The 27766-nt window shown below is 33.3% G+C and overlaps 1 long non-coding RNA gene across 1 annotated transcript; it reads left to right on the top strand.

The window, feature by feature from the left end:
* On the top strand, window positions 1-25264 carry LOC134701732 (uncharacterized). The gene is made up of 4 exons (XR_010104189.1): window positions 1-115; window positions 19491-19529; window positions 23552-23613; window positions 24803-25264. It is a non-coding gene; the product is annotated as an uncharacterized LOC134701732 (long non-coding RNA).
* Window positions 25265-27766: the final 2502 nt, after the last annotated feature.

Here is a 27766-nt window from a genome sequence, read left to right as displayed (position 1 = left end):
GTCTTGTATTACATACTAGATACCCGTATGTAGAAATGAAGTGTCGACAATCGGCAATGTTTAAAAAGGAAACGAAAATGGAAATTCTCTTTAACCAACAGGACTACTTTTAAAGGTAATTTTAGTAAGCTCTGTTGAATATTTTTTTGAAATATCAATATGATATGAAGTTGTTTTCCATTTGTTTGATGTTTTTAGCTTTTGATTTTGCCTTTTGATGAGGGACTCTCGAGGGCCCTCATGGGGTTTTTGATTATGTGATTACTTGGCCGTTTTTTTAATGATTATTTGATTATTAAGCCAAATATTTCATGATTATTTGATTACCTAGGACTGTATTTTTAGTTTATGATTATTTGATTACTAAATATAAGCAAATATTTAATGATTATGTGATTATATTGGCAAAAAAATGGTGATTATGTGATTACTAGGACCCCCCATGAGGGGCCTCACTCTCCGATTTAAAATTTTCTTTGAGTTCGGCAGTTTGGTTACTTCTTTTTCATTATTCAGACAGAACTTTAGGTAAAGTTATTGTGTTTTACATTAAATGACCTTTATGAGTAAAATAATATTGTAGATTTTTGTGAACATGGGCGTATCAGGGATATATCTTATTTTGAAACATGTGTTTTAAGTTTTAAGTTTTTTTTTTAATATTGAGCGCCTGCTTCAAATAATTTACACCTCTATTTCCTCCTCCCTCTATGAAAGCCTCCATCTGCTACTGCATGGTGCTAAATACCATATGTTACAAGTATGTATACCCTTTGAGCACCTCATTCTGGAATATGAGAAGACAACTATTCAAGTTATTATTTTACTAAGTTATTTAAATCATAGTATATCAAATAGAAAAGTCTTACAGGTATTTCAATCGTCTTTGTTTATCGCGCAATGAATGATTTGAAATAACTATCGGTGCTATTTCAATGGGTTGCTAACACTGAAAGGTTAATCTATTTAAAGGTCCAACTAAATAAGAATACATACTTCCTTATTCATTGCCCACGCAATTTGAATGATTCAGTAAAGTGACCTAGACAAAAAAAGTCTCAAATGAAACCTACCGAATTAGACTTATTACCGAATTTGTACTAACATGAGCTGCAAGACGGGTGCCAAATGTGGAGCAGGATCTGTTTACCCTTCCGGAGCACCTGATATAAACCTCAGTTTTTATGGGGTTGCTCAGTGTTTAGTTTTCTATGTTGTTTTTATGTACTATTATTTGTCTGTTGGTCTTTTCTTTTTTAGCCATGGCGTTGTCAGTTTGTTTTTGGCTTATAAGCTTGAATGTCCCTCTGGTATCTTTCGCCTCTCTTTTATTGATTTATTTCCTCTGTATGACAACACCTACACAAAAACAACAATTAAAACTTTAGGCACAATTCATTCGTCTTTTTCTGAGGTATAGTTAAACATTGTTCATTAAAAAAAAAAATGAAAAAAGTAAACAACATTGACATGACATAGAATGCGTAGTAAAGAGATAATCAGCATCTATCTAGAGTACTATTTTTAGTAGCAGGCGCCTTCCGGGGTGTCATTAAACTTATAGACAGGACATTTTTTTTTGCCCTCCTCCTTATTTCAAAATACCTTTCCTGAAACCATAGACATTTATGATCTATCAAGAGGTCCAAAACAAATCATATGTATTTCTGCTCATTTTTCCATAAAATCGAAGATCGAGGGTCAAATCTTTGTTGAATAACACTGCAATGATTTCTGGACCTATGGGCGTAGGATGTGAAAATACGGACTGTCAAACACAAAAATGGCCCATAAAATATGCTAAAAACAATATAGATGGTCCAAGACCACAATTATTTCATAGTGCATTTCTTTAAGAACATAAATGAAAATAATAAAAATCCCACCTGCGCTTTGTCAAAGAAATGTTTAAAGTGTGTTGTACTACTTTTGGGACAAATTATATCAAAATTATAGAAAACTTCATCGTCTCTAACTCAAAATATGAACAATTTTATGTTTAGGGCGTCTTGAAATCTTTTGACAGCTTCCGAAGTAGTAATTTTTAACCTTTTTCAGCTGGACTAAATCACTACTTTCCTTTAAAATTCTGGACCCAATTTTTTTACAGTGTAATTTCACCCTCTACTTGTAATTTGAGGCATTAAACATGGAGAAATAAATTTGGAAGGGGTATAAAAATGAATGGCAAGTAACCCACTGTCAACATTAGGGACTATATTCGGAACAACGAAAAGGACGACAATTGTGGTCTCGGACCAGATGTTCATATAAACCCACTTGGAAGGCTATATTATTCTTCAACTATCTAAAAATCTATTTTATTGTACAAACACTTTCATATTCAATGGCCAAAACGCAAAACTAAACTTCTAACTGTGTATTGCTACATTTTTTCCCCCAATTTCCACTTTTAATGAATTTCTGTGTTCTGCTAGCTAAAACGAGCAAATTGGCCTGCTAGTTTTGAAAATTGGTTCAGAAATATTTTATGAATGTTAGCAGTTGCCACTGAAATGCAACAACATAGTGATTTGAAGAAACATGCCATGTCAATGTGTAAATTCTCATTTTTTAGTTAAATTTCTAAAACTATTGACGTAATACAGCAATCACTTTTCCTTGGTGGCGTCAGACATTTTCTATTGTGACATCATTTTTTTTTCGAGAATCAAAGGCTATGTGATGTCCAGTATTGACGGACAGAAAGCGATAAGGGAGGTCCCTCATGGGGGTGTCCAAGTAATCACATAATCACAAATGTTTTGCCGCAATATGAATCACATATTAAGTCAAAAACAACAAATGGAAGTTTTTAACGACCTTGACTGGCTATACAGTAAATCAAAAACCCCATGAGGAGGCGCATTTTATAGTTGTCAGACCACCAATAACTCCCTCCAATTTGTAAAAGTAGCCTTACTCTGACACAAAATAGTGCTTTTGATGTCCTTGATGTCTTAAACTAAACAACACATTTACAGAAATGAAACTTTTGGTGTAAGAGAAATATATCTAGACCATTTTGAGCCAAAATTTACTTGTCTATGAGTTTGCGTTAAAACTTGAGGATTAATGCGCTCCATAGTATATTTTAATTTAAGATTTCCAGAAAACCAGGGGTTACTTTTGAAGTACCTCTGTTCGAAGGTCAGTTATTTTGTTAGAAGGCTTTAAAGGTGTGGTGAAAATTGGCATGTAGAAAGCTGATGTATACATGTACAATTCAGGATATACCTGGTTTCCATGAAGTTAAACTTCAGGTTAAAAATTTAGAAAGCTGTGAAAATTGCAAGATTTGGTTGAACAGGTAGGGATTTTTAATTGGTGTTCTGACACCTTAAGGTGTATTTAAAGCGAAATTGTTTTTAACGTTTTTATAATCATATCAATCGTGAGAACAATGAGAAACTGTTTTATAAATAAATAATCTTTATTTAGAGTGTGCAAGGTATACAAACATAGACAAACATAAGCTATAATGAGCTTTTAACCGACATTCTTTCATGTTTTGACGATCAAAATGTAACGTACGACTTCTACGTACCCCGGATCAACCAGTACGACTGCAACCAGGGGCGGATCCAGGATTTTGGAAAAGGGGGGGGGGGGGGTATTAAAAAATTTCGCCGAGCAGAGCGATGCGAAAAAATTTTGGGACCTTTTTTTTTATAAAAAACATTAAATAAGTGTAAAATGCACTTTAGTTAAAGTGTAGGGGTTGGACGTTTTTGGTGCCGTAATCTCTTCATTAATTGTCTATTATAGAATGGATCCAAAGCTATGTACTATTTAATATATTTGATGTGGGATTTGTTAATAAAAAATGGACATGGAAAATTCCCGTTTGTTGTATGGTTAGTTAGCATTACCTTACAGATTTCTTATTGTGAACAAGATATACGGCTATTCGGTGAAATTTCCAATACGACCGACACGAAGAAAGACAAACAAGCAATTTTTATCCAAATGTTTGGTTGAAATGTTTCACCCAACAAGGGAAGCGATGGGTTTAATTAAATCAAACAAAGGCTACGAATGAATCGGAAATGACAATGACGTTGTGAATAACGGTCGACACATCGAGACATTTAGGCCACACCCAGCAGGCATCAGGTTGCCGTCGGGCCTTGAAAAAAGAATTCAGTATAATTTAGTTCGGTGGAACAGACCTTTCGGTCAGATATGGGATTGACATGCATCCCCCCCCCCCCCCCCCCCCCCAAAAAAAAATAAAATAAAAAAAGTATTAATAATAATTACGCCCTATTTTTGTTCATCATTTTCATTTAATGCTACATAATTCTGTTCAAAATATTTATTTTTTAAAAGCAAAAAAGTGGGCAAGATGATTGTTTTTAATCGAGATTGCCCCTCAAATCAAATGGTCCGTTCTTTATACTTTAAATCTATATCTAGAGCCAGAGACATATATACACATGTGTATATATGTCTCTGCTAGAGCTTACTGACTGGGGATCATTATTCCGGCAGCAATGTTATCAATGGGCTGGGGCGTGTGGGGTTAAACATTTTCGTATGTAAATAATATTGCTGTGGAACTTTTTTTTCCATGAGAGTGTAATAGAGTACCACTTTCTGTTGGATGGAATTGTAAAAAAGAAGTCAATACGTCGTTCTTGCTCAATACTTTGTCGATTTGAAGGTGTCATGCTTGTCATCCTTAGCCTAAGCAATGTGTTACTGTAATTTGAATTTCAAAATGGCTGAGTGACGGTTTTTTTCGACGGACTGGTCATCTCCGTTGTAGCAAATCACATAACTTTTGTCATAATCAATAATACGTTACAGTTAAAACGAGCGAAAAATATCTTTATAAGTGAAGAATTGGCGCAAAAAAATAAATGCACGGCAAAGTTCACGAAGTCTAGGCTGATAAATCATTTTACAAAAAAAAAAAAAGTGCCAGCAAAAAAGAGGGGCGTACGCCCTCTACGCCCCCTCTGGATCCGCCACTGGCAACCTGTCTTACAAATCCTTGCTTTAAAGGGGTACTAGCTACGAGATATATAAAATTTAGATTTTTTTTGTTAAATTAATTATGAAAGTGAAATAGTGAAATAATAATTCGCTTTTAGCAGCCAAAATAGTTCAAATTTGTCAAATTAAGCAAAGAAACATTGATATTTGCTAATTCACTTGCAAGTGAATCAGTCGGCCTCATTCTTCTTTAGTTTCAGAAAACCATCAACATACTGATGTTTACTTTCCGGCGCATGCCTGGTATAATTTTTCAAATTTATGTATTTATGAATATAGTTTAACATATATGTATTCCATATTTTTGTATATATTTGTTATATTTTTATTATCAATTTTTACAATTTTTTCTTTGTTTTTAGATTTTTCGTTTTTATTTAGATTTTTTAGATATTACATTTTTTATTTTTTATTTTTTAATTTAAGATAAAAACATGATTGCCTGATTACTTCAGGTGTGGATATGTATCAAGGAGCACATCGTGCGTGAGTGCATCCTTGAAGGTTTCTGTGGTGGTGTTTTTTGTTATGACTGAGGACAATTTGTTCCAGTCTTTAATTGTTTGACAAAAGAAAGAAAATTTGTAGCTGTCCTTGTTACATTGGATTTGTCTGTAAGCATCTTTGTTGGTGGATCTTGTGACGGACTGACTCTTCTGTAATAAATTTTGTGAAGGAATGGCAATATTTTCGTTTGTAATTTTGTGAAACATTATTAGCCTTGTTCTTAGCCGGCGTTCTTGTAATGTTTGCCATTTCATAGTGTCTAGCATATCAGACACACTGCTGGTGTTGTGATGTCTGTTACATGCATACCTTGCCGCTCTTCTCTGTACTTTTTCTAGTGATCGTATGTTTTCACTTGTATAGGGGTCCCATACAGTACAGCAGTATTCTAATTTAGGTCTTATGATGGTTTGGTATGCTCTTTCTTTAATTTTTTGTGACTGGACTTTGAGATTTCTTCTTATAAAACATAAAGATTTGTTTGCTTTGGCAGCTGTTTGTTGAATGTGGGTGTTCCATTTTAAATCTGAAGAAATTGTGATACCTAAGTACTTAGCATGTTTTACTGATTCTAATATGTGCCCATACATGTTGTAATAGAAGTGGATGGGAGTTCTCTTTGTTGTTATGTTCATTATGTTGCATTTGTCTGGGTGGAAAGACATGAGCCAGTCTTGCTCCCATTGTATGGCGGCTTCTAGATCTTCCCGAAGCATGAGGCAGTCGTTTTGAGATTTAATTTGACTGTAAATTATGCTGTCGTCTGCGAAGAGTCTGATTTTGCTGTGTTTGATGTATTCCGGAAGGTCATTTATGTAAATAAGGAAGAGTATGGGTCCTAGCACTGTACCCTGTGGCACGCCTGAAGTGACTGGTATTTTTGAAGATGACATGTTTTCTAAAAGTACTGTTTGAGTTCTATTTGAAAGGAAGGATTCGACCCAGTTTATGATTTGATCTGATATGCCAAAGTATTTCATTTTATATAGTAATCTTTTGTGTGGTACCTTGTCAAAAGCTTTGGCAAAGTCCATGATTATGAGATCTGTTTGTATGTTTTTGTCATTGTTTTCGAATAATTCATGCATCAGTGAGATTACTTGAGACTCACATGATCGCTTTGCCCTAAATCCATGTTGTAACTCATACAGTGTGTTATTGTTTTCAAGATGTTGCATCATGCTGCTTGCAAAGATGTGTTCAAGTAATTTGCAAGCTATGCATGTTAATGATATAGGTCTGTAATTACCTGGGTTGTGTTTGTCCCCTTTTTTGAATACAGGTGTGACGTTAGCATGGTTCCAGTCAGATGGTACTTTTCCTGTTTCTAATGATCTTGTGAATATTAATGTGAGGATGTCTGTACATATCTCAATGTTTTGTTTCAGTACTTTGCCTGCGATGGTATCAGGACCAGTGGCTTTATTAGGGTTTATGTTTTTAATAAGTTTATAAACACCATCCCTAGATATTGTTATGGTTGCCATTTTGGGGTGAGTACTAGGACCTTTATCTGGAATGTCAGTATTTGCTTCAGATGTAAAAGCTGACTGAAATTGTTTGTTCAGTATGTTCGCTTTCTCAGATGGATTTGAGTGCAATGTACCTTCACTTCTTAGAGGAGCTATGCCGGTATTTTCATTTTTCTGGCTTTTGATATAGGAATATAGCTTCTTTGGTGTGTTTTTAAAGCATGGTTGGTCTGGTTCCTTTATTTCAATATCAAAGATCATATTTTCTATGTATTGCCAGTAAGATTTCCTCATTTCTTTTTGGAGCTTGGTTTTAATTTCTTGATATTGTTTTTTGTACTTGGGATTTCCTTTTTTCTTTTTGTAGAGCTTGTTTTTCTTGTTAATGAGTTTTTTTAGTTGGTTATTTACCCAAGGTAGTTTTGATTTATGGCTTATGCTTTTTTTAGGAATATTCTTATCAATAGACTTTTGGATGTTTGTCTTGAAAGTATTCCAAAGTTCATCTAGACTCATGTTATTTTCATTTTGTTTAAGCTGATTGTATGTGCTAGTGAGGTCTTTTTCTATTTGGTCCCAATTTGCCTTTTTGTAGTTTAATATTTTGTGAGCCTGTTGTTTATTTTGAGGCAGTGCTAAATTTATTTCACTGTAAACTATGTCATGGTCGCTCGCTCCAATTGGTGGTAGTATTTCGACTCGATTGACAAATGACGGATTGGTCATACACAACAGGTCTAGTGTTTTGTCGTTTCTGGTGTTTTTATTTACTACCTGTGTTAAGTTATTGTCATTTAATAAGTCAAGGAGCTGTTGGTGTAGTGAAGCGTCAGGTTTACAAGGTATGACTGCTGGTGTCTTCCAGTCTATGTGGCCAAGGTTGAAAGCACCGCTTACCCAGATATTTGGGTTTGTTTTTTTACATAGGACTCTATTAAGTGAGATACCCAGTTGTTCTAGGGATTCTCCTTTATCTGATGGTGGTCGATAGTAGGAACATAGGTATAGTGATTTGTTTCCTTCATATGAAATTTTCGCCCACACATTTTCACAATTTGTATCGAGGTCTTGGTCGGTACCTGTATTTGTGATTTGTGTAGATGTGAGCTGGTTTGAGATAGCAAGTAACACTCCCCCATAGCCATCTTTTCTGTTTTTTGTATAGATGTTGTATTTGGAGGCTGGGATGTATTCATATGGAGAGGTGTCATTTGAGAGCCATGTTTCAGTACCAAATATGATGCTTGGTTTACAAGAGTCAATAATAAGTTCTATTTCAGGTTTTTTATTCTTTATTGACTGAAAATTTATCGTAAGTACTCGTAGTGGTTCTGAGTTTTTTGTTATGTGATTGCCTTTTTTCTTTTTGTTTTGATTTTTCTGGATTGGTGATGAAGAATGTGTTGGTAAACCAATATCAATAATTGCATTGTCAGAATCAACGCTTGTTTCTAATTCTGAGTAAGTATTTGACAATTCAGGTAAAGTACTATTGAAGAATGTTGTGGAGAAGTTTGGCATACCATAGTTTATACATTCCCATGATAGGTTGCTTTTGTCAAGTATTTTGTACATTTTATTATCGATACCTTGACAATTTATATGGTACCATTGATCACAGCTGTCACAGCATACAGCTTTTTGTTTCCAAGTGCATGCTTTATTACATGATCCACATGGGTATTTTGGTGGACCAGGGTTTGGCTCTGGTGCATACGAGTTAGTAAGGAGGATGTTACATAGATATGTCAATACCAGTCTATCATATTTGATGGTTTTAGTTTTTCTTGTAAGTACAATCATAGATGTTGTGTATATATTAGACTTGCATGTCTCTTGGTTTGATATTGTTATTGACCAAGATTTATCCGGTGCTTCCTTATTTTCTTTGATGTTTCTATTTGAGCTAACAGTCTTGCAGTTGACAATTAAATCTAGCTTGACACAATTTGACAAAAACAATGTAAGTATGGTGGTTGTGAGTACTTTTTTTACCGTGTTCATGGTGTTTGAGACAGTAGTAAAGAATAGAAGATAGCAGGCAGTTAGTAAAGATAGACTTACTATTAGTTCTTCGTCCCTTGGGCAACACAAGGTTACAAGGTAACTGTCTCGATTAAGCACGTCTTATTTTTACCATTAAATCCATATTCATGTGAACTTCAGTTTAAGCCCTAGCTAGAGATTGACAACGCATGCATTGTACGTGTAGGGTTTTTTTTTAAGAAAAAGAATGTCAACAATGAAAGTGAAACTACGGTAAACCATTTGATCACTTATTCGATCCATATGAAATCATTCTTATACGGTTGAAAACAACGAGAAACATATATGTTGAATCTATAAAATTAAATCAAACAGGCCTATAAAAATCCAATTGCACGTGTTGGTTTAATCTTTTCATATCTTTATTTATGTTCACATCGCTTATATGGTCATCTGAGGTCAAATCGATAGTTAATTAGATGGCGTCTGTACTAAAATTCACACGAAACGAACCTACATATTGGTCCTACTTGTTTCCGGAAAAAGGCGTACGCCTTTCGCCGGTGGCGAACGCCCGGTGCACTTGTTTCACAAAATTTTGGATGCGCGCGCAATAACGGCTTACGCCGCCCTCGCCTATCTCAGGACTCAGGCGAAGGCGGCGCATTTTCATTTCAAGATGGCGGAAAGAGTGTAAGTGAGAAAAACTAAAGGTTACAAATACTGAAAAACAACCAGTAAACGAAAAAATATTATTATTATGTGCAATTTATCTTCATACTTCAAGATGGTGAAGAGAAAACGTTCTTTTTTTAAAACATAATAATTAATCTCTAAACCTATTACGAAACAGAAAATTTCTTTAAAAACAAAGCAATGACAACCTAAAATACAATTAGATTAAGATAATAAAAATATCAAAGCATGAATATTTTCGTCAATGTTTTAATAAAACTCCTTAAATATGTAATTATGCAAAAATGCAGATTTAAAGGCTAAATTATTATTTTCCTAATGTTGGATGATATGCCGGTTTACTTGTTTTGAGTCAAAATACGGCGTACGCCGTTGGCCGTTCGCCGTTCGCCTATCCTTTGTGAAACAAGTTGGACCATTATCTACCCCATGCGCTATAAACTGTCTCTTTTGGACTTTTGGTAGTTTTGGATAAATGTTTTACATTGTTATAAATCAAATATGAGAATTTGAGTCAAATCGGTGACCATGAATTTGACAGCTAGTGCCCCTTTAACATGTTTTAAAAAAATCCTATCAGAAAAAATTCCGGAAACAAGTCCTGATACGAGTTGTATATTATGCATAGTAGACATCGTTTCCTGTAGCTGCGGAACCGTAACTCTTATGGTCCTTTTTTATTTTTTTTTGATTTTGCGGACCATAGATCTATGGTCCGCAAATAGTCAAAAAATTTCAAAAGGACCTAAAGAGCTACGATACCGCAGCTACGTTTCCCGCCGCCTGTCAAAGTATGTTTCCTGTGACGATTGTGAAAGAAATGGTAAGAATAGACGGTTTTTGTCAAACATACTCGAAGATATATCCAATATGTTGTGTTTGTTAAAATAAGACGTGCAAGTTGAAATGCTGGTCCCAGCTCCACAGGGACTCGCGCCGACTTTGCAGATTAAAATTTTGTAAATCAATGTTTTTAATTTATTTTTTATTATTTCCTGTTTATTTGCATTACTTTATTAACGTATTTAAAGTTGCCATCAACGTATACTGAAAATTCCTAGTCACTATTTCTTTGTTTTCTGGCAATGTGCAGCTTACTATCCATATCCGTATACTGAAATATCCTAGTCACTATTTCTTTGTTTTATGGCAATGTGCAGTTTACTATCCATATCCGTATACTGAAAAATCCTAGTCACTATTTCTTTGTTTTCTGGCAATGTGCAGTTTACTATCCATATCCGTATACTGAAAATTCCTAGTCACTATTTCTTTGTTTTCTGGCAATGTGCAGCTTACTATCCATATCCGTATACTGAAATATCCTAGTCACTATTTCTTTGTTTTATGGCAATGTGCAGCTTACTATCCATATCCGTATACTGAAAAATCCTAGTCACTATTTCTTTGCTTTCTGGCAATGTGCAGTTTACTATCCATATCCGTATACTGAAAAATCCTAGTCACTTTTTCTTTGTTTTATGGCAATGTGCAGTTTACTATCCATATCCGTATACTGAAAAATCCTAGTCACTATTTCTTTGTTTTATGGCAATGTGTAGTTTACTATCCATATCCGTATACGGATAGTAAAGGATTTTTCAGTATACAGATATGGATTATAGTAAACTGCATATTGCCAGAAAACAAAGAAATAGTGATGGCAACGTTAAATATGTTAATAAAGTAATGCAAATAGACAGGAAATAATAAAAAATAAATTAAAAGCATTGATTTACAAAATTTTAATCTGCTAACCGAGTACCTGTGGTCCAAACAACTGTAAAATCAGGGGTTAACAAATTTTGTTACAGCTAACTAGCCCAAGACTTATTGGCAGCAGGATTTTACTAGCCCTGTTGGAAGAACTGCTAGTCCATTAAAACTGACCTGCTAGCCCTATTATCAGTCAGATATATAACTCTATAGGGTTATTACAGAAAAATAACATACATTTGTTACTGTGGACTATAAATATCAAAGAACTATGATAACATATGTATGTTACATGTTTCAAAGGAACAATATACATCATTAGTTTAGTTAAAATGTATACAAGTTCTATTGATATTACTATTGTCTTTATGTATACTTAACTACAGAAAGATATAACAGTTCATAGTTTGTCAATTATGCATTGTACACCTATGTTATTACAGAAAGAAATATGCCTATAATAACTAAAGGGTGTTATCACAGCTACTCCAAAGCATTTGCTCAGACATAGATCATGCTTAATTACAATGTATTTTAATTCATTGTAAGAAATAATGACCAGAGCATGTAATGAGGTTCTGCGCAAGCTTCCCAGTAATTCCCAAGTGTCTCATATAATAAATTAAGTTACATTCCTTTAATAACTAAGCCTTGTTATTACAGCTAAGTCTATCACTAAAAAGCCTTGTCTCATTAATTTACCATGGTTAATCAAAAATGTATTACATTTGTGTAATCTAATTTTAAATTTAGTTTTCAAGGCTTAAGTAAGTAAGTAAGTAATTTTTATTGGTTTAAAATCCAAAATTACAGGATTGATACACAAACATACAAACATATATATATCATACCAAATTTATAAACATTAGATGCGGAATTGGTTATTTAGTGCTTAATAGAGCATTTCTAGAAATGTACATGTCGCTTATAAATTTAACAATAATTCTAATTATATCAGTTTCAACACACGTATACAAATTTAAATCTTGCTTCATTAGTCATATTGAAAAAAGAGGGAACTATTTCACTAATTCTGGAAAACAGTTGGTCGCTAATTAGGTCTTTCCACTTTTCTGTGGAAAGACCTTTTGTTTTTCTTCTGATTATTTTTTTTTTCTTCCGCCTAATTTTGTTCTTGCCATAAACATATGTTTCGCAATATGTCGCTTAGATATTTGGTACATGATATCGAACAGTTTATGCGCTTTTGAAATTTACCCTGCGTAAACGAATTCTTTTCTTTGTATCTCCCCAAACACTGTTTTCCTTGTTAGCGCAACTCCTTCGCAACCGTAAAATATTATGACAATTTTATTTTACAAAATTGCTCGTTATATCCTTCGCATGATTTGTCCTATTTTGACCGAAGTGATATGAACGCTCCATATGAGAGTTATTTCCCCTTATGCATTTGAAATAAGTGATATGCATTTCTAACTTGTAAACCATAAGTGCTAGAGACCAAGGATCTTTTAATTTGAGGTCTTTGGTCCAAAAAAATTAAAATTAGGTCAAGGTCAAAGGTCAAGGTCATATTATAATGTTTGAATTTTGCTTCTTTCCACTCATTTTCCGAAACCGTATAAGATATCGACAAATTATTTTTTCTTAATTGTTATTTGCGACATGTCGTAACAAGAAAATTTTGATTACAAGGTTACGTTGAATGTAAAAGTGAGTTTTCTCCCCTTTGGTATTTAAAAATACGCGTATGGTGATATAACTCATTAACCAAACATAATTAAGATCTACATGTATGGTCTTTTGATTTGAGGTTCTTGGTTAATGACCTTGAAATTGATCTCAAGGTCATATCTTAATTTGACGTTCTAGATTTTGACCTTTGCTTTTACCTCATGAGTATACATGATAAAGCCATAAGACTTTTGGCAAACGGTATCAAACTATTTTACCTTGAAAAAACAACCGGAAGTGACCTTGTGTAAACCGGAAGTAGCTATTTATTGTACTTTATTATTATAAAAGTATATAGAACAAGATATTTTTAGAATCAGTGTCAAGTAAATAGTCAAATATTATCGGAAATAGCATTTTTCAAACCGGAAGTAAGAAATTATCTCCCTTATTCAAAAATATTGTATAGAAACCATATATTTTTTGAATCAGCATACAATAAGCAATCAATTGAGGATCGAAATGACATTTTGAACTTAATTTTACACCTTTCATATTAAAATACTGTTTATTTTGTGGAAAGACCTTCAATTGTTCTCTGAACAATTGGTTTTTAATTATATTTAGTTTTGTACATTTTAAAGTGAAATGAAATTCATCTTTTACTTCTAAGAGACACAAAGGACAAATTCTTTCTTCTACAGGGGTTTTAGTGTGACGCCCTTGTTCAATTCTAAGAACACTATTACTAATACGAATTTTAGCAAAATGCCCTATTACTTTTCTGTCTATATTTAACAATAAATATGTTTCCAATTTATAATTTTCTTTAAGCTGTCCATATATATGTTCTCAGCTTATTACCATGTACTGATTTATCATCACAAAATATATTTCCTTTCCAATAATTAAGATATCTATCATTAAGTTTGGTATGAATTGCATATAATAAACGCTTTTTTGAAATAGTATCATGATTTTTCCAAACATGTGAAAAATTTAATGTAGCAAGTAACTGTTCAATCTTTTTAGCAAATCCATTGGTTAATTGCAGGTTGGAACAATATACATCTTTTAGTAAACAATAATTTTTTTTAACAATTGTTATCAGATTTTATGACATGCAGCCAGAAGCCAATTGACAGTTTTAAAGCTTCTATAAAAACTGGATACATACCAAGTTCAGCTAGTACTGCTAAATTGACAGCTGATATATTTACTCCAATTAAAGTTTTTGCAAATTTAATTTGGACTTTGATGGTAGCCAATGACCAATATTTTGACTCTAGATTTGTAATATTTTTTATCATATACAGAGACCAAACTTCGCTACAATAAAGAAGTATAGGTTTAACACAATCATCAAAAAGCTTTAAGTGAGGTAATACATTGATATTTTCAGAAAATAACAATTTTCTAATACAAAATATAGCTTTTGAGGCTTTTTTACAAAGAAGTCTCACTGCCTCTGTAAAACTAACAGATGGTTTAAACAGTATACCCAAATATTTATATTCTGTACAGTGTTCCAAAATATTATCACTAAAAACAAACTTGTCAATTGTAAGTTTTTTACCTGATTTGTTAAAAATCATAACTTTGGTTTTGTCAAGATTTACTGTTAAATCCCAACTAGTGCAATATAAACTAAGCTTGTCAAGGCTTTTTTGTAAGCCATTAGCCGATTCAGAAATAAGAACTAAATCATCAGCATATAACAGACATGATATATCATTATCATTTAACTTGGGTGGTTCACATGTTGAGTCAAAAATAGATGGTAAATCATTAATATATAAAGAAAATAATGTAGGGCTTAAAATACACCCTTGTTTTACCCCAACTGAGGAATTAAAAAAATCAGTGATACCTTCCGAAATCCTTACCGAGTACAAAACCTCTTTATACATATCTTTCATTATGCTAAAAAAAGGGACCGTCTATGTTGTAATAAGACAATTTGTAAAAGAGGGCATCTCTATTAATAGTATCAAATGCCTTCCTGAAATCAATGAAACAGGCATATCTTTTTTGATGATTTAAATGCTTTATCAATTATAGTTTTTAGAGTTAAAACATGATCACTTGTTCGACTTCCCTTTCTGAATCCAATTTGCTCACGACATATAAGTTCATTTCCTTCAAGATACTTTTCTAATCTGTTATGTAAAACTTTTAGAAAAAAATTTCCCAAACAACTTGAAAGGGCTATACCTCAATAATTAGATGGATCATTAAAACACCCACCCTTGAAAATGGGCTTATTAAAAATTTTCTCCATAAAGTTGGGTAGATACCAGACTTAAGAATAAGATTAAACAATTTTACATACACATCAATATTCATATAACAAGATATTTGTAACATTTCATTTGTAATACAATCTGAACCACTTGCTTTATTATTCTTTAAAGATTTTGCTGCAATAACCACCTCCTCAGTTGTAATAGAACTGTTTAACATCTTAGTACATGTGTTACAATCTTTAAAAGTAGTATACTCTTTCTTATCATTACATACATTTTTATCATAATCAATATTCATTAATTTATTAAAATATTTAAACCATTCTTTAGGTTGTATGTTAGAACTATATATATAGGATCCTTGAAGTTCTCCTTTTTTAGTTTCTTAATTGTTTTCCAAAAATCATTTGGACAGCTATTATTTGAATCTATAATCTGGTTTATCATTTTATGTCTAAATTGTCTATATTTTTCCTTATAAGTTTATTCAGTTCCTTTTTATGATATAATACTTTGTGTCTAAGACTGTCATTCCAGGGCTCAGTACATAATTTTCTAGTCAGACTCTTTAGGGACCTATATTTAGATTCACATTCATTATCATAATATGGCTTTTTTATTTTTCTTCTTTTACTTCTCTTGTCTTTACCAGGGGTCTTATTAGTATTACTTAAAAAAGCAGCATTGTATAATATTGATGATATACTGGAGACGGTGTCATTAACACTTTGAGTTAGTTTTTTATTAGTGGGAAGAAAGTTGTCTAAACTGTCATCTACTTCATTTGTTATGAAATCGAAATTCTTTACAGTTTATACGTGCATTTAGATCTCCCATAAGGATTACATTCCCTAATATACTATATTTCGCAATATCTGCTTCAAGTTTCTCAAAAATTTGTTTATCAAAATTTGTTCTTATTGTGTAAGATGTGTTTGAAGAAGGAATATATAAAAAACATAAAAATACATTTCTATCAAAACTGAAAAATGTCTTGTCTAGTTTAAACCACATTATATCATCCATTGATTTATCCATCAACTTTACACCTGATAATATTTCCTTCTTAAAAAATGTAGCTAAACCACCTCTAACTTTATTTGAATCAGATGATCTACAGTTTACAAAACATTTATAACCATCATAGTTTAAAATCTCATTGGCGGGGATATGAGTTTCTGAAAGACCAACAATGTCTGCAGTCATAATATGACACATATTAGCATCATCTAGTTTACAAACTCTGTTACCACTTATTCTTTTAAATAATCCATTAACATTCCAAGAACTGATAGATAATTGCTTTGAAACTTTTATACATGATGATGATCAAAATTTAATTTGAATTAACCATTCAAAATGCACAGGGGTCGGTGAACTGTAAAACAGATAGAGAGAGAAATTAAAGTGAAAAATAGAATAGAGAAATACTATCACTGTTTAATTATTTTCAAGTCTAAAATCTTACTTGCTTAAATTATTTGCCTTTATGCAGCTTTGATTATAATATTTGAAATTAAATAAAAGTGCTTGCCCTCTACTAGCATACAAGCTGGAAAGTTACTTTAAATGCAAGTATTTTTAAAACTATGATGAAGTGTAAGTATTACAAATGCTATGCATTTAGTTTCTGCGCAAAGTCTCAAGAGTTCCCTAGAGCCCACTTTAGATTAAAATATTTTACAAATAACAAACATATGTTATTACAGATTTAGAAAATTTAAGGAATAAAGAGTAGACAACTCATGAAAGTATCTGTAATAACATGCACAAGTTATTTCCTGTAATAACCCTATAGAGTTATATCCCTGACTGATTATTTTTGTTGAATTGATATTTATTCTGTTGGTGCTTAACCTAACTTAGTTGTTCCCACATTCAAAGCAGACTTTTTATTGGCGCGCTTGGGGCAACTAACGGTAATATTCACAGAGCATCATCTTTTTTTTCCATCAGCAACAGCCAACCTTCGAGGGGAATCATTGTATCCCAGTTCTGCCAACTTTTCAGGAAGTAAATGTGTGATTTTTTTGCCAAATTGTAAAGATCAAAGGAAAATGCCGCCAAATAAGCATAAAAATGTGTGAGTCTCGCCCTAAAGACTTGGCAGGCTTGCTGTCTTGGACAGTATAATTTTTTTTCCCCACTTTTCTCGGTCGTATTTGGCATTTTTGGGGAATGAATTTTCAGCCTCGTTTTGGCAGCCCTGCTGTCCTGGACAGTCTAATTTTTTCCACGGATTTTCCCTGTCGTATTTAGAATTTTTGGGGGATGAATTTTTAGCCTCGTTACTCCCTTCATCTACCGTTTTTTGTTTTGAAACTGACAAAGCTCCTGGGGTTCCCGTACTAGAATATTAAGAAATATTTTGTTGCATGGTTTCGTGCTCAAGAGCTTTGCGACAAGACAGGTCAATACTGATCAATACATCATCCCCCTAAATACCATTAATAATAGAAAATCTCGGCATAAGCAATGTACAATACCCCATGCCATGGTATGATAAATCGATATTTAAAGTACGACAATTGCAATCAACACATGATACCACGCCACCCAGAGTTATTTGTTCTGTTTTTTGGATACGATTGCTTTCAAGCAATCTGTAGTTTTATACCGGTGGCTCAGAGCATTGCCCTCACGTCAATCGTTTTATTCTAAACATTAAGGAACATCTCATATTCTTATGATTAACTTGCTTTAAAAGATAAAAACAAACAAAGGGATTGAACCTAAACAACTTTACTATAATGTTCTTTTCATAATCTTCATGTTTGATATTTCTCTTGACTTATATGCCTGTGTTTAACTACACGGAAAACCAAGCAGTATTTATATTTAGTGTTATTATAAATTTAGAAACACGTCAGAGGGAATTCCCCAGTTTTGATAAAAATGCGAGAGTTCTCTGAATTCCGATAAATCTATTTCTGTCATATAAGAACTGAAGTGGAGTTTTTCTTATATGTCACCGTTATGAAACTGATATTTGATATAGTACTTTCATAAAGAATTAAAGAACCATCTAGGTCGTTTAATTAACATTTAATATACGTTCTTGCTCCAGGGTTTGTTTATGTAATTATGTGCATGCGTATAGTTTTCTTGACTTTAAGGGGTATTTGATTGAATGGTTGCTCTGGATTGATCATTCCCACCTCAATTGATTGATTTAAAACTCATGGGATCGTTTCTATGTTTGTCTGTTACTGAGGGTTATTGTTGTTTCATAATTTTAAATCATATGCATCATTCAAATTAAAATAAATGCAAGTCCACATCGCAACACCCCTTACGGCGAAATGGAGTCTTCCATATTATCGTTTCGAGTTGTCTCCCTTTCGGAAATTCTGTAAACAAAACATGTTGAGAAAAACTCGTTCTGTAGATAAACGTCGTGTTATATTAAATACGATCGCAATTTTAACCGAGGAATGTGTACGGAAAGGAGTAATGACCACTGACCCAAAGGAAATTAAATATTTTTAAAAGAGTTAGGAATGGGGTTCATCCACAGGCACTTGTTTCTATCCATTTGAAGACCCACTATCAACGTATATTTACGAGTATATACGTTGATAGTGGGTCTTCCAATGGATAGAAACAAGTGCCTGTGGGTTCATCCTAGAATTATCGTACGTAAATAGGTGTTTAGATACGAAGTGAAATACCTTCTCTCACTCTGAGAATACAAAAATAAAACACTATGAGTACATTGTTCCTACACCTAATCTGGGATTGGCTATTTGGTAACTTCAGATTATCTTCATTTTACATGTGCAGTTGAATTAGTTTTGAAAATAATATTATCCAGCCACATGTATACATGTGTCAATGAAAACAATGGCAATTGTATCCCTCAGAGCAATCTGCTCTTTGATTAAAATATGTACACAACAGGACCTGTACAAACCAGTTCAAATTCTTGGAAACCCGGATGACTTAATTGAATCGGATTGGCAAATATAGAATAGTGATGAAGGGATTTTCCACTTTCTATTTTGTAAACGTCAAGAATTTTTTGTTACTAGTCCGTCGGGCATATCGGGTTACACATTTTAATTGCCCGAGGCGTAAATGATCTAGTGTCGGGCTAGCGGATTTTTTAACCCCTGAAAATATACACATGTAATACTGAACATTAGGACTATGGCACTTCAGACTAATAGAATTGTAAATAATCATGTTTACAAAATTTACTCCAAATTTAACACACTAAATATTCTTTTAGATACAGTAATATTTTGGAAATCCCACAGGCAAATGTCAGGTAAGAACTACCTCATACGGAAAAAAATCTTTCAGTTTTGCTGCTGCTTCTTTATGGAATAGCTTACCAGACCATTTCAGGACTTTTAACAGCTTCTCACATTTTAGAAATCTTGTTCAGTCCTGGAGTGGAACAGGCTGTTTTTGCTCTGCCTGTAGATAATTTGTTTTACAATTGCTTTTTATGCTGCATTAACAACTTGCATTGCAACTGAAATTTTGTTTTTTACATTTTAAAATATTATTAATATACAAGATTTGAAATTTTTACTTTTATAAATTATTATTATTTAAAAAATAATTTTAAACTGCAAATTTTTAAAAAATAGTGCTTCATATATATATATATGTTTTGGTATTTAAGCAAGATACATGTTATTGCTAGAGTTAAATTTGGTGCTGCTTTTTATTATTTATTTTGCATGCTGCATGCTGCATGCCTTGTTTTATTTGTTATTATACCCCAGCTTTAAAAAAAGGGGGGATATACTGTTTTACCTCTGTCTGTCAGTCCGTCCGTCTGTCCGTCCGTCTGTCAGTCCGTCAGTCAGTCCGTCCCATGAAACTTTCGTCACATTTTTCTCAGGAACTACACATCCACCCTTTCTGTAATTTAGTATCAACATTTATATATGTCAGCCATACCGTGTGATGCGTTTTCAGATTCATCATTCATCGACTTCCTGTTTACCGAACACTTGTATGATTTAACACATGATAGCCAAGTTGAAAATTTTCGTCACATTTTTCTCAGGAACTACAATACAAGGATTTCTGAAATTTGGTTTCAGGATTTATACTCAACAACTTCCTGTTTACCGAACACTTGCATATTTTTATACTATTAATATTATCCACTTGCTTGTTTTTATTTTTGGTTAAAAGCTCATTAGAGCTTATGTTTGTAATGTTTGTCAATATGCCAAATCAAGTTCTACTTACTTACTTACTTAAATAGCCATAGTTTAGAAGCAGTGGCGGATCCACTGAATGCCTAAGAGGGGCCTGCTTCCAGCCATGTTCCAGTGATTCCCTAAATAACCAAGCTTTTCCCACAAAAAGGGGGGAAGTAGGACCCCTTGCCCCCCCCCCGCCCCCCATCTGACTCTAACTAGTATAATATGGACTACCCAGGGATCTCCATGACCTGTTTAATGATGGCGCCCCGCCATCGTTCAAATATCTTCCGCCGTTGTCAAATGACCCGCGCCATCGTTAAATTGTCTTGCGCCATCGTTCAAATCTGTTTTCGATTTTTACAGCCCAATGCCATATTTTTTAGCAATTATAATCAAATGCATGTACATTTTTGTGTAATTGCATAACCCTTAGGCATGTTAGGCTTATTGTATTATAATCCAATACAGTTCTAACGCCTGAGGGATATCCAGATTAAGATCGCTTATCACTTGTACCTGATCTTGTACAGGTAGATCAACAAACCTGACAGGAGAATTCTTTCTGAAGATAGACAATTGATTTATTGAATTATTCGAATTAGATTCAGCAAAAGTTAATGATAATTTAGATTAAATAAATAAATTTATAATCCAGTTAAAAAGAAAACAGTTTAACAAGTCGAACACGTGCTTTTAGTTTTACATTGACTTACTATCCCCCTTTTTAGCTTTTTTCATCACTTGGCGTCCATCGTCGTTAACTTTACAAAAATCTTCTCCTCTGAAACTATTGGGCCAAATTTGACCAAACTTGACCACAATCATCATTGGGGTATCTAGTTTGAAAAATGTTTTCGGTGACCTGGCCAACCATCTAAGATGGCCGCCAGAGCAAATCTGACATGGGATTTTATTGTTCATCAGGTCAAGATCTATCTGCCCTGAAATTTTCAGATGAATCGGACAACCCATTGTTGGGTTGCTGCCCCTGAATTGGTAATTTTAAGAAAATTTTGCTGTTTTTGGTTATTATCTTGAATTTTATTATAGATAGAGATAAACTGTAAAAAGCAATAATGTTCAGCAAAGTAAGATTTACAAATAAGTCAAATGACCAAAATGGAGTTATTGCCCTTTATAGTTAATTTTTAACCATTTTTTTAAAAAATCTTAGTAATCTTTTACAAAAATCTTCTCCTCTGAAACTACTGGGCCAAATTAATCCAAACTTAGCCACAATCATCTTTTAGGTATCTAGTTTTTTAAAAGAGGGACGAAAGACACCAAAGGGACAGTCAAACTCGTAAATCTAAAACAAACTGACAACGCCATGGCTAAAAATGAAAAAGACAAACAGAAAAACAATAGTACACATGACACAACATAGAAAACTAAAGAATAAACAACACGAACCCCACCAAAAACAAGGGGTGATCTCAGGTGCTCCGGAAGGGTAAGCAGATCCTGCTCCACATGCGGCACCCGTCGTGTTGCTTATGCGATTATAAATCCGGTAAATAGTCTAATTCGGTAGGTCAAATTCATGAAAGGGAAGGGGATTGTAGTTACGACGTAAGGAACATATCCGATATCATTTGTGAAACGGTTATTCCATAACGGTCAACCAACTCGTGATGGCGTCCGTAAAATTTACGAAGGGATGATTTCAACTTCACCATTTGGAACTCTTGGTTAAATAGCTTCCTTGTGAGCAGTAACCCTCTATCAAGAAAATCATGATAGGAAATGCAAGCACGGGAATATCGTATCAATTGGGAGATATATACCCCGTATGCAGGTGCTGCTGGAATGTTGCTACTTAGAAATGGAAAGTTCACAACTGGAAAGCTGAAATCATCTCTTTTGTCGTAAAGTTTTGTCTTCAACCGACCCTCGTTGTCAATTTCTAGATGTAAGTCAAGATATGAAGCCGACTTAACTGTATCTGTAGTATCCTAAATGTGTCCAGTGACCAAGCCATCCAACCAAGATGGCCGTGACGGCTAAAAATAGAACATAGGGGTAAAATGCATTTTTGGGCTTATTACTCAAAAACCAAAGCATTTAGATCAAATCTGACTGTGGTTAAATTGATTATCAGGTCAAGATCTATCTGCCCTGAAATTTTCAGATGGATCGGACAACCCGTTGTTAGGTTGCTGCCCCTAAATTGGTAATTTAAAAAAAAAAATTGCAGTTTTTTGTTATTATCTTTAATATTATTGTATATATAGAAAGAGATAAACTGTAAACAGCAATAATGTACAGCATAAGTCAACATGACCACAATGGTCAATTGACCCCCTAAGGAGATATTTTTTTTCCTTTATAGTTTATAATTTTTAACAATATTCATAAAATTTGTAAATTTTTATTAACAGTGTACAAACACATCACCATCACCAAAACACAATTTTTTCATGAATCTATCTGCGACCTTTGTTTAATATTCACATAGAGCCTCTAGTTTTGAAAACTTGTAAATGGTTGAGATCCCCACCCCTAAACCATATATATTCTTTTATAGGGCAACAAAACAAATCAAGTGAAATATAGTGGGAGTCTCTCTGGGTCATCCCCATCTCCTCATGTTTGAGAACTTGTAAAACGGTTGTGATCCCCACCCCTTTGCCATATAATATATTCTTGTATTGGACAATAAAACAAATCAGATGAAATAAAAGGCTAGTCCACTAGGGTCACTCTTACCCCTACCTCCTCCCTGTTTGAGAACTTGTAAACTGTCTAGATCCCCACCCCTAAATCATGAATATTACTGTACATGATTTCTAGAAGAAGTGAATGACATACAGGTGTAATACCTAGACGTCACTTGTGCATATCACTTTTATACTAGACCAGACCAATTTTTATTGGACTTTGCCCAATGTCAATTGCAAGAGACCGTGGGAATGACTAATTTTGAGAGCTTTGTTTGGGAGACTTCGTAGCAGCATCATTTCTTGTATAAAGATTTTTTTTTTAAGAAGGAAAAAAAAGTTAACCAGGAAATCTACACAAGTTACTTGTCACAAGCGTACATGCTAAAAAAGTATATACATGTTTAGAAATGGTTCAACCAATATTTATCTGAAACTGAAATTGAGCTATTTTATATTTTCAGCTTAAAGATCTACTGTCCATTTTTATTTGATTCAAGTCCAGTCAATTTATTACTTAGTAAAGGTAAGTGAACATTATAGTCAAATTGTTTTGGAACGTTTGGTTATTTAGTTTATCAAATGAAATTCTGATTTTTCAGAAATATATTTCAATTGCAAATGTAAACATTCTTAAAGGGGAGATAATCAAGAACTACATTGTAACTAGTGAATTCAAAGTAGCATTACACTAGCGCTTATTTCTGTTCTTTTTTGTCCGCCCCATATCTAAATATGATTTGAAATTATTTAAGCTACTCTTCCAATCTTTCCATGAGTGATTTCCATCACTTTGATTTTTAATTCTTTTTAAACAGGATTAACATTTTGCACTCATCTACTTTGTTAATTAAATTGGAAACAAAAGATAACATGACATAATTACAAAATTAATTTCATTTGGGAGTCCAAACTAAATAAAACATTGCAATCATTACATTGTGAGTTGCTTTAAGAGTAAGAATTTTTAAGAAGTCACTTGCAGTGTAGGAAAGAAAGATTGGATGTTAATGTCAATGAGACAGCAACCATTCAATGAAAAAGGTCAACATTGTATTCAACCAATGAAAACTTAGTACTTATTAATGATCAACACATGTGGAGCACCTGAGATAACCCTCAACTTTTGATGGGTTTCCTGTTACTCAGTCTTTAATCATTTTAATTTTTATGCCCCACCTACGATAGTAGAGGGGCATTATGTTTTCTGGTCTGTGCATCCTTCCCTCTGTTCATCAGTCCGTCCGTCTGTCCATCTGTTCGTCCCACTTCAGGTTAAAGTTTTTGGTCAAGGTAGTTTTTGATGAAGCTGAAGTCCAATCCACTTAAAACTTAGTACACATGTTCCTTATGATATGATCTTTTTTATTTTAAAACAAAATTAAACTTTTTGACCCCATTTTTATGGTCCACTGAACATAAAAATTAAAAGTGTGAGTTTCAGGTTAAAGTTTTTGGTCAAGGTAGTTTTCGATGAAATTAAAGTTGAAACTTAGTACACATGTTCCCTTTTGATTGATCTTTTTACTTTTAAGGCCAAATTAGATTTTTTACCCAATTTCACGGTCTGTTGAACATGGAAAATAATAATGCGAGTGGGGCATCTGGGTACTATGGACACATTCTTGTTAATTTTGTGTTTTGTGTACTGTTGTTTGTCTTTTTCTTTTTTAGCTATATTTTTATTTTGAACATCTATTATTTGTATTTATTAGATCCGTGTCCAGTCAATGTGATCCTTGTCCAGTCAATGTGATCCTTGTCCAGTCAAGTTACTATTATAGGTAAGTGAACATTATATGTGAACTATATAGGATCATTTACTATTGAAATTTGTTTCCAATGTAAAATGTTCAAACTCTATAAGGGGAGATAATCAACATATAGTTTTTACATTCAAAATACCATAACACCAATGTTTTTATAGTAAACAAGACACATGACATCATTACAGTGTTATTTGCCTTCAAAAATAGATTGGTTGAACTTAAGCATTGAACTTGTGCTAAAGAAAAATAAAGTTAGATAAATGTCAATGAGACAGCAACCCAACAAAGCAACAATGGAGATGTGTAAAGATCAAGGTATAGGAGATGTGTAAAGGTCAATATATAGGAGATGTGTACAGGTCAATCAGGTCAATATATAGGACTAAGCAACAACATTAAATATGGCAATATAAGACACCATTGACCACACCAATTTAATTTCTTGTTCTACGGATTTTTGGAACCCAAAAATTGGGGCGAGCGAGCGATTTAAAAATTTTAATAAAAAAATATTTAATTTGCAAATTTTTGAGGCGAAGCTTAAAAAGTAAAGGCGAGCGATTATAATTTTTTTTTGTAAACATAAAATAGTAGGTTTTGACTATATTAAAACTTGATTTATAACTTGTACCTTGACATTCAGTCTTTAATTTATGAAGTATATTTTCCCTGTTCAACAAGAAATAAATGAATAATTAAATCTGGTCTATGTATGTGTGAATGACAATGAGACAATTTTCCATCCAAGTCATAATCAGGTTCAGAACAACCCCTTAATGTTATGAATATCCCTTTTATGAGGGGTCAAAATATTAAAGTTTTAATTTTTTTTTTTGTAAAAAAACTTTTACAAAAGGGCTTATATTTTCCTAAAGAACTATAATATTTGGTATTAAATGGTCAAAACATGTCCAAGAATTTTGTAATATTCCTGGACTTTAACAGTTTAATATTATTCAAAATAAGTGGACCCATCCCTCTTTTAGAAAAGTTGTTTAAAATATAATGTATTTCTCCTTTTTGAGTAAAAAATTCTAAGTTGTCAAAGGTTTTGTATCGTAGCACTGTACAAATCCTTTTCTATTTTCTTTTCTACAACAGACTGAACAGTAAACATGGTAAAATGACCCTTCAAGGCCCTTGTCTGAGGAAGGGTTGGTCCCAACCTGATAAGGGAGCTACCATTTGATTTTTAGGGGGGGGGGGCTAGGATGAAATTTGAAAAAAATAGGCAGGACAGGAGTTTTGAGTAAAAAAAAAAAGGCAGGATGAGACACTTGCAAAAAAAAATAGTCAGGACGACGATTTAGGTAAAAAAAAAGGCAGATTAAACTAAAAAAAAAAGGCAGGACCGAACAGATTGAAAAATAAAAAGGCAGGACAGAGATTACAGCTAAAAAAAAAAGCAGGACAACATTTTTCATCCTAGCCCCCCCATAAAAATCAAATGGTAGCTCCCTAATAACAAACATAGTTCAAAGTACGGCCTTTTACACAGTGCTTTGATCAAGACCAACCAGCAAGCTATAGGGGACCACAACTTAGTATTGTACACAATTCGAACAGGAAAACCAACGATCTAAATTATATTTCCAAACGGGAAAATACCAATGAACCACATCAACAAACGATAACTGCCGAATGACGGGTCTCTGAATCAACCAGGACAGGTGCACAAACCTGCAGCGGGTATGACCGTCACCATACATTATAATTGCAGTTGAAGGCAAATCCTTCAGAAGTTCTTTGTACTTTATTTTAACAAGGAACATTTTTTTATAGGGAATATAAGTTAGGGGGAAAGAAACCAACGTTTTGTTCTGTACTGGTATTTCTATTTATATCGGAGCACTCCCGCTTGGAATAAATTGGTTTCATGCTGAAACAAATACTCTCGCAGATATTTACAGTGTTGTGGGGTGCTGATAGGTTTACAATCGTTATATAAAGGCTAGACTGATTTTAAAAAACAAATGTTGAGATCTTTATATAATATTTACCAAAAAAAAAAACGGTGCGGGACATGGACATGATTTCATTTCCGGATGCGGGAAGCGGGAATATAATAAAAATAAAAAAAATCTGTTGTGAAAAAAATAGGTGCGGGCGGGTCCGTCGAACAAGGAATCAAATTGGTGTGGCCTTACATTATTCTTACTTTACTTTTCATAGTTTTAAATTAGTGTGTTTCCAATTGTCAGGGACCTCCCATTTCTGTGAGAGAACATTTGAATTTTGGAAAACAAAGGTCCATTTCCTACAATCTGTTACGTAAGTACTTATTTCAGGACCATGTAATTTCTTAAGGAGGATCTTTCACTTGAAAATTGAAATGGTACAGGACTTAACATACTTTTAGGCAAATTGTAAAACTTACTAATAGAAAAAAATTTCAAGCTTCAATCCTGTGAGTACATTAAGTATGTTAAGAGGGAGAAGGTATCTCTGATCATTAGATCATTTTATTGTATATAATAAAAATAAGGAGATGGGGTTTAACATAAAAATGATACAATTATTCCTGGACCATAGGACAAATATATAAACAATTACAGATTGTCCAACAGCCTTCCATAATGAGCAAAACCCATACCATATGATAATTAGGAGGTGTGGTATGATTAACAATGAAGCAATTATTCCTAGACCATAGGACAAATATATAAACAATTACAGGCTGTCCAACAGTCTTCAACAAGGAGCAAAACCCATACCATATGATAATTAGGAGGTGTGGTATGATTAACAATGAAGCAAATATTCCTAGACCGTAGGACAAAGATATAAACAATTACAGGCTGTCCAACAGCCTTCAACAATGAGCAAAACCCATACCATATAATCATCTATAAATAGCCTTGCTATGATAAAATGTGAAACATTTCAAAAGAAAAAAAATCAACAGCCTAC

The sequence above is a fragment of the Mytilus trossulus genome, unplaced genomic scaffold (genome assembly GCF_036588685.1).
Source record: "Mytilus trossulus isolate FHL-02 unplaced genomic scaffold, PNRI_Mtr1.1.1.hap1 h1tg000262l__unscaffolded, whole genome shotgun sequence".
NCBI classification, from domain to species: Eukaryota; Metazoa; Mollusca; class Bivalvia; order Mytilida; family Mytilidae; genus Mytilus; species Mytilus trossulus.
Note: the sequence above shows the minus strand (reverse complement) of the source record. Positions and strands in the feature narration are given on the sequence as shown.